The sequence below is a fragment of the Echinops telfairi genome, unplaced genomic scaffold (assembly GCF_000313985.2).
Source record: "Echinops telfairi isolate 266 unplaced genomic scaffold, ASM31398v2 ScPeMD7_7469;HRSCAF=8507_1, whole genome shotgun sequence".
In the NCBI taxonomy this organism is placed as follows: domain Eukaryota; kingdom Metazoa; phylum Chordata; class Mammalia; order Afrosoricida; family Tenrecidae; genus Echinops; species Echinops telfairi.
Genome location: NW_022111373.1, coordinates 1378970 through 1386371, shown reverse-complemented (window position 1 = coordinate 1386371; position 7402 = coordinate 1378970). Strand labels below are relative to the sequence as shown.

Here is a 7402-nt window from a genome sequence, read left to right as displayed (position 1 = left end):
GCCTGACACTTTAGGGGAGCTAGATGGTGAGGGGGCACACCCGCTCACGCGCCCTGCAGCCGCGGAAAATCGCTGCCACACCTCCTCGGCAGCCAGGGGCATCGCTTCGCCTACCTCATTCCCCAACCTGAAAGGAGGCCCCTGCCACGAAATGCCCCACCTGCAGGGCACTCACTGTCTCCGACCTCCCCCTCACAACGCATGTCTCGAAACGCAACGCCCTTGAGCCTGGCGCGGGTGGGACACGGCACTGGGGGGCGGCGAAGGGGGGAGGGCAGCGGCGACGGGCGACCAGCGCATGCGCAGATACGCGTACCCGCCCGTTTACCTACCGTTGGAACAGCGATGCCCCGTTCCCCGACCGCGGCCGCTTCTCCAGGACCCGCGGCGACGGCAAGAAGGCGAGAACTGAGGCCCCAAGTGGCTCCGCGGCCGGCGAGCCTCTTCCCGGGGCGGTCGCTGACAGGCAGCTGAAGAGACGAAGGTGGCGCGGGGCCAGCCCGGTAAGTGACCCTCGGATCGCCCCCGGCGGCAGTGGCGGCAGAGACGCGGGGGCGGGAGCGGGGGCGGGAGCGGGAGCGGGAGCTGGGGCGGGGGCCGGCGGAGCAGCGTCTGAGGCGCAGAGCCTCCCTAACGGCAAGCGGGAGGAGAGCGGAGGGCGGAGGGCGGAGGCCTGGCCGGACGTGACGTGCGTGGGCGGGGCGGGGCCGGCGGAGGGCGGGGGAGGGGCGAGCGTGTTGTGAGGGCTGCGGGTGTTCCCCATGTCCCTTGCTAGCCGCACCCCTGGCTTCAAGGGGCGTGCGAGCAGCTGTGTTTATGGCCCCGAATTTGGGCCTTTGGGCCCCTGAATTAAGGTGCGAGAAGTCAAGCGCACTCTTCAGGGAGGGTCTTGGAGTCAACGGTTTGGGTGAGGTTGGGAAGGAGAAAGGTAATAGGGATAAAGGGGAAATGCGGAAGATCGAGGCCATGACTCTTCTCTATGTGCCTCGGAAGATAGGGAAAATTTAGGATATCCTAATCCCAGTGAGAAGCACACGGAGGCAACAGAAAACTGCCGGAGCACACCTGAGCGGTGACTCGCGTTCCCATTCCCAGGCTTGTCGGTTAGACAGGGACATCGGTGCTGCCCTGCTGCCTTCTGCCCTCTCCACACCCTTCCCATCGTTTACGATCCTAAAGCTGTAACCTAGACTCCCAAGACAACAAGGTGTCTTTGGTGCCACAAGGGTCTGGGAATATGAAAGTCATGCTCACAGTGAACTTCATGTAAACAGCTTCAGGGTCAGAGCTGAAAAAGGCCGAAAGAACAAGGTGCTCTATCAGTCCGTACTGCTTACGTATCGGATCAACCCAGACCCACTCTGCAGCTTCGTTTGCGTTCACAAAGGTTTCAGTATTCAGCCAATCTCTTCTTTGCGTTAGCCTACTGAAGGCTTCCAGATCTTCCACTGAGTAAAATGCAGTCCTCTGCCTTTAAGTTCTTTGGCAGCCGGGTAGATCTGCACCTGCACAAAGAACTCTTCCGTGTCCGGAAAAACATAAACCACCACAATCCAGTTGTTCCCTACCTTCCTGGCCTGGAAGTCAGTAAGTAGGAAATTTTGAAACAAAAACCCTCATAGAATTTGGGACAAGTTGGGGGGGGGGGGTTGTTAAATAAAATTGTTAAAGTTACTCTATGAGATGATCTGAAAATGGGCAGGGTGGCCTCAGAGAGACTAAAATAAATCATCAGTAACCTAAATGCCACATACCCAGTTGATGGTGTCATAAGAGAAGGGTGGAGTCCACCAAGAGTCTAGAACCAGCAGAACAGAATATATTGTGGGGCTCCCACTTGTTCAGGTGAGAAACCTAATGAGCAGTACCAATACCCAGTATCAGGGCAGTTAAAAAGCCTAACTCAGATTCAGGTGCTCATTCAACAAATGTTTATTGGTTATATGTTCTAATCTCTTAGAATACATCAGAAAAGGATCCCTGCCCTTGTGTAGTTTGCAGCTGAAGGAATTGAAATCCTGGATATCCTTTAAGAACAAAGGGGGGGGGAAAGGCAAACATACAAAGAGCCTCCAAATAAACATACCCAGCAAGAGGCAGTTGTTCACGGCACGTGGCTGGTAGTAGTTACACTTACTATACAGTCAGTAAATTCACATTAGAATTTATAAAGCACCTTCTGTTCACTGGGTTGAATTGTGAAGTTGTTTTATATAAATTAACTTCCCAGAGACTGATTAAACTCTAATGAAGTGAAATGTAAGTTTCGGAATGCCAAACTGAGAACCGGACAGACTCTGATTTCATAGCAACCCAGTTGCCATGTAGCCTGTATATTCAGCCTTAAGTCTTTAAACATGTTAAATGGTAGCTTTACCTGTGATTTCATGTTTGGAGCTCTGGAGCAACATGATTGCATCTAAAGTATAAAACAATAGAACTCATGAGAGAGTTAAAAACCCTCCGGAACCACCTCACCTATGCAACATAGGCTCTTGTTGACATAGCTGACTGCTATAGGTGTCTTCTCAAAGTGTGAAGCCCAAGACTAAGCTCTCAGAGGACAGGACTCCCTTACACTTAGGCTTACACTCCCTTACACTCCCTTACACTCTACCCCGAAGTACTGACTCGCAAAAAATAAATGAGTTCATCCAATGACCGTTGTTCCTTTGTAAAACTTAAGAACTTGTCCTTGGAGGATCTTTTCTAGATCCTCCTTTATAATATGGACCCAGTCTGTTTAACAAGTAGGATTCTTAGAGTATTCAAATAAAACAAAGCCTTTACTTTTATCTCTCACGATCGCTTTAGTAGATCTCTCATACGCTTGGTTGAAAATACAGGCTCTATGACTTCTGTGTTCCCTGTTGTTGTTGTTAGGTGCCATCGAGTAGAGGTTCTGGCCCATAGCTAACTTATGCACAACAGAGCAAAACACCATCAAGTCCCTCTTAGGTAATAGAAAGTCACCAAAACACAAACACACAGAGTAAAACTTTTACCTGTTCTCCCGCTGGAAGAAGCTGGCTCTCTGCTTGCTCAAAAAGAACATTATCCTCTCTAACCCTGCCTAGTCTTTCTAATTCTTCCCAACTTACTAACCAGAGTCAAAGGGTGGGAAAGAAAGGGGAACAGAAAAGCTCTTAACTTTTACTTTCATGTGCTAGATTAACACTCTGTAGACTTGGTATGGTGGAGGGACAGTGAAAAAGAGGAAGGCCCTCAAGGAGATGGGTCAACACCATGACTGCTCAAGCATAAAACAATTGAGAGGATAGCACAGGACCCTGCGGTGTTTAAATTCTGTTGTGCATGGGCTGACTGTGAGTCAGAACCTACTCAATGGTACCTAACAGCAACAACTGACTTTCTTCTCTTGGATACTTTCATATTTACTTCAGACATCACTATCATCCTAATCTTTGGTGGTTTCCATCAACTGTTCCCTTCATCCGAGCAAAAGCTCTCTGATTTAGGTAGTTCTTGACTCCTTTCACCTTCAACTTCTTGTCTGTTAAGCCTGATCATCTCTGTAACTCTCACACTAGCCTGCTAGTAAGAGGCCTAGGGCCACCCCATGTGGCTGTGCAAGGTTGTGCCCTCTGTAACCCTGTCATCCACCTACCTACCAGTTGCCACTGAGTCCACTCTGGCTCAACCTACACTACATCCTCACTGTATGCAGCAATCCCATGAATGTCAGAGTAGAACTGTGTTCCATAGGGTTTCAGTAGCTGATTTTTCAGAAGTAAATTGCCAGGCTTTTCTTCCAAGGGATTCTGGGTAGATTTGAATAGGGGGTGCCAAGTCATTGTACATTTATTTACTCTGACAGTTTTCCAGCAGATGGCAGTGAAGTGTTGTGACCAAACCAAATTAACAGATCATGACTATTTCACAATTAATACAAGAAAAGTATCTGGAGCAAGGAGAGGTTTTGTTTTGTTTTTCTGATGCTGTTATTTAGGCTAATGGCAGTTGTTCATGGCCTACACCTGGCCCACAGGAGGCTCTGACACACTTTCATGACCACATTTGGGAATGCAGGTCAATCTCAGTTCGGCTTCAACAAGTCCTCTGCTTCACTGCTAAAATAGCTGTCAGCCCTTCTCTTCTATAGGCAGTCACCAGACACAGGTCCCCTGTGCCCTCTAACTGCATGAGACACATTTCAAGCACTCTGAGTAATTCCTTTGAAAGCCCCTTTCACTGCACTTGAAGTCAGAGGCAGGCAGGCACAGCATACCAGTACACTGCAGTCTGTAAAGAGAGGCTCCTTGACCTTTTATTACATGGTGTGAATATTTAGTTATCTATGTACTTTTATCTAAATCCTTTGAAATTTCTATAGGAGTGCAGCTCAGAACTCACTTCAGTGGGTTTTTGTTTTTGCTTTATTTTGCAATATCTGGGTGCATCAGTTAAAACAAGTGCTCAAGTAGGAGAGATTCGGGGAGCCATGTCTATAGATCTTTTTTAGTTAATGAAACTGGGGAGATGCTTTGTCATCTATCTAGTGGGTAGAGATCAGGGATGCTACTAAGCATTCTATTATGTCAGTTGCCATAGTCTCATCCTAGCTCCTCAGTAAGGAATTTTCTAAGTCAAAATGTCATAGTTCTGAGGTCCAGAAACCTTGAGTTAAAATGTCCACGTTAACAACTTGTAACTGTCCGAACTTGGCAGTCACTATGAGAACTTTTCAGAATTATGTCACTTTTTCTTGTGTATTTTTTTTCCTCCAAATGCTTCACCTGCACATATAGAGGTCATGCTTTAATATGTCATTGGAGTCAAAAACATCATTTCAGATAACTGCTTGGCCAGAAGTGACTGGTAGAGGCCAAGCCTGTGTGTTTCTAAGATTCCCTCTGGAGACGAGACTATGCCAGTAAATGTATTACTTGAGGTGAGATTTTTCCAGTTATTTCTTTGCAAGATTATTTTGAGGGGGAGAGTGTTAAAAGGGCTTTTAGTGTATATGGGAAGATATAGGTAACAAAATGTCTACCAGCGGAATAATTTTTATGTGTGCAATCAGTGGCATTATGTTCATTAGGTTGTGCAACCATTACCACCCTCCATTGGCAAATTTCCCCCTTACCTTTAACAGAAACACAGTGCCTTTTAAGCACTAGCTCTCCCTTTTCCCTTCCCACTCACTCCGGGTCTCTCCTCGTAAATTTTCATCTCTATTCATTTGCCTAGTCTAGAGAATCCATAACAGCAGAACCATAATAATATTTGTCCTTTTGTGCAATTGTGGCAAGATGATTTTTAAAACCCAGAGAAACAGGCAATCTAACTTATACAACTGAGCCAACGCTTTATACCCTCTCAGAAGTAACACCATGACCAGGTCACTGAAGAAGGGTTATACAGGAAAACCTGTGAAAGCTGGAACCCTTGTAAGGCAGAAACATGTCAGAGAAGGAAAACGCAAATATTTTCAAACATGTTAGAGAAGGAAAACTCAAATATTAAAAAAAAAAAACTCAAATATTTTCACTTACAAAGAAAGAACGACAGAAGAGTGGTGAAACAACCCTATCAATAAAAGAAAACATGTGAGATGCAGAAAAGGAAGTCCTGTCGAGTTCCGGGTCTCAGATATCACTGTACATTGCTTGCCACCCCAAGGAATGAGTTAGGGGCAACCCAGGGTGATAGGTATCTCGAAGCTGAGTGACACTAGGGTGCGAGGAACTCTCTAAGCCCAGAGTCACTGCACAACTTGTGCCATCATTGTTCATAGAGAATGCAAATGCCCCTTTTTCTTCCCTTAACATTATTTAGAGTTCAGCTCTTCTAGATGCAGCAGGAATGTTGATCCCATTTCTTGTGCCATGCATAAGTCCTCATTATACAGCCTTCCTACCCTCATCTCTGACCAAGGCTATTTGAGTAGTGGAATACCGATTAACTTTTGTTCAGTTAAGGCTGAGGCTGCCATGATTTTTTTTACTACAATGTTAATAAAGAATAGGAACCATAGAAGCAGGCTGAAGCAAAAGGACACATTCCATTCCCCCCAATTCTACAACGGACATTCAGTACTGATAAATGTTGGCTTTGGACTGTTTATTAATCATTTCTTCTTTGGCTTCCTGGCCCACAGAGGCAGAAGCTAAGGGACCACGTGGCTGAGAGACTGAGGACTTGAGAGAGAGTTGGCTGCTGTCTGAGGAGGGGTGTTGACATGGACCGATGACTATATCCTTACTGTTTGCTGATCCTGACTCGTGGTAACCTAGTAACTTTTAATAAACCCCTTTAACTGTGAGTATTGTCTGAAAGTTCTATGTGGCCATTGCAATGAATTCTCAAACCCAGCATAGATTTAGTGCGCCATGGGAGAAACAGTGGGTGTCAGATTAGGTAAAGAAGGACGGAGCATGGAGGTGGTCTGACCTCTGCCTCATGGCGGCAGGGTAGCCAGAGGAGGTCAGACATGGCCAGCCCACCATGCCGTTTACTGCGGACTTTTGTGTTGGTGGTGGCCATGGAGTCGATGCTGACTTAAGGCAGCATTACATGTAACAAAGTTGAATGGCTCCGGAGGGTATTAACAGAAGCAGATTGTAACAAAATCATCTCACCAGGCCTTTGCCTCCACCATGCTGCTATTGAACACAAACCATTTTCGCCAGGGACCAGGCTTGACTTAACATAAGAACATTGAACTTGGAATGAGAACACCTGCATTTGAATTCTAGTTCTGTCACTTACTAGCCTTGTAACTCTGGTCAAGCTACTTAACCTAATGGTACCATAAACCAAACAAGACAGCCAACGCACTGCTATTGACTCAATTCTGACACACATCAACCCTATCCAGGATTCCTGGGGCTGTAAATTACACTATAAAAAGGTTTACAGTATAAATTTTTATGGGCACAGACAACCTTAATTTTCTCCCAAAAAGCAGCAGGTGGGTTTGAACCATCAACCTTGCAGTTTGCAATCCAGTGCTTACCCAACAGCACCATTCTAGAGTCAGTTAAAATGGGGAAAAAATAATAAATACTTGGTATACATGAAAGTGTTCTATAAACTGTGTACTACAAATTTTTCACTGACCTTTTCTGTACTGCTTTTGGAAGCCTAAAAAACTCTCTGTAAATGTACCACCACATCTAGGTTTTAATTATGTAGCATGAGGTCCCATGTGGGAACCTCTCTTGGCAGAAGTGGCTAAATGCATGCCCACCTATTTCTAAATGAAAACCAGTGACCCCTTCCCTCTGCAAACTCTTGCACCTGTTTTTAAGATCTGTTGAACTCGTGAGTTACAATAATCACAGTAAAACCTGTGAAAGCCGGAACAGGGAGAAGGCCAAAAGCTGTCAGAAAAGGACAACCCAAATATTTCCCACTAAAACAAGTGATGGGAGAGCAG

General features: G+C 46.0%; 1 long non-coding RNA gene across 2 annotated transcripts in view; it reads left to right on the top strand.

Annotated features, from left to right (window-relative positions):
* Window positions 1-340: 340 nt before the first annotated feature.
* Window positions 341-7402, top strand: part of LOC123521094 — a 23169-nt gene continuing 16107 nt past the window's right edge. Inside the window, exons 1-2 of one of the 2 annotated variants that reach the window (XR_006679580.1) lie at window positions 341-503; window positions 6122-6248. This is a non-coding gene — a long non-coding RNA (uncharacterized LOC123521094). Of the gene's footprint in view, window positions 504-6121; window positions 6283-7402 lie in introns of both variants that reach the window. The other variant, XR_006679579.1, reaches the window with a different exon arrangement.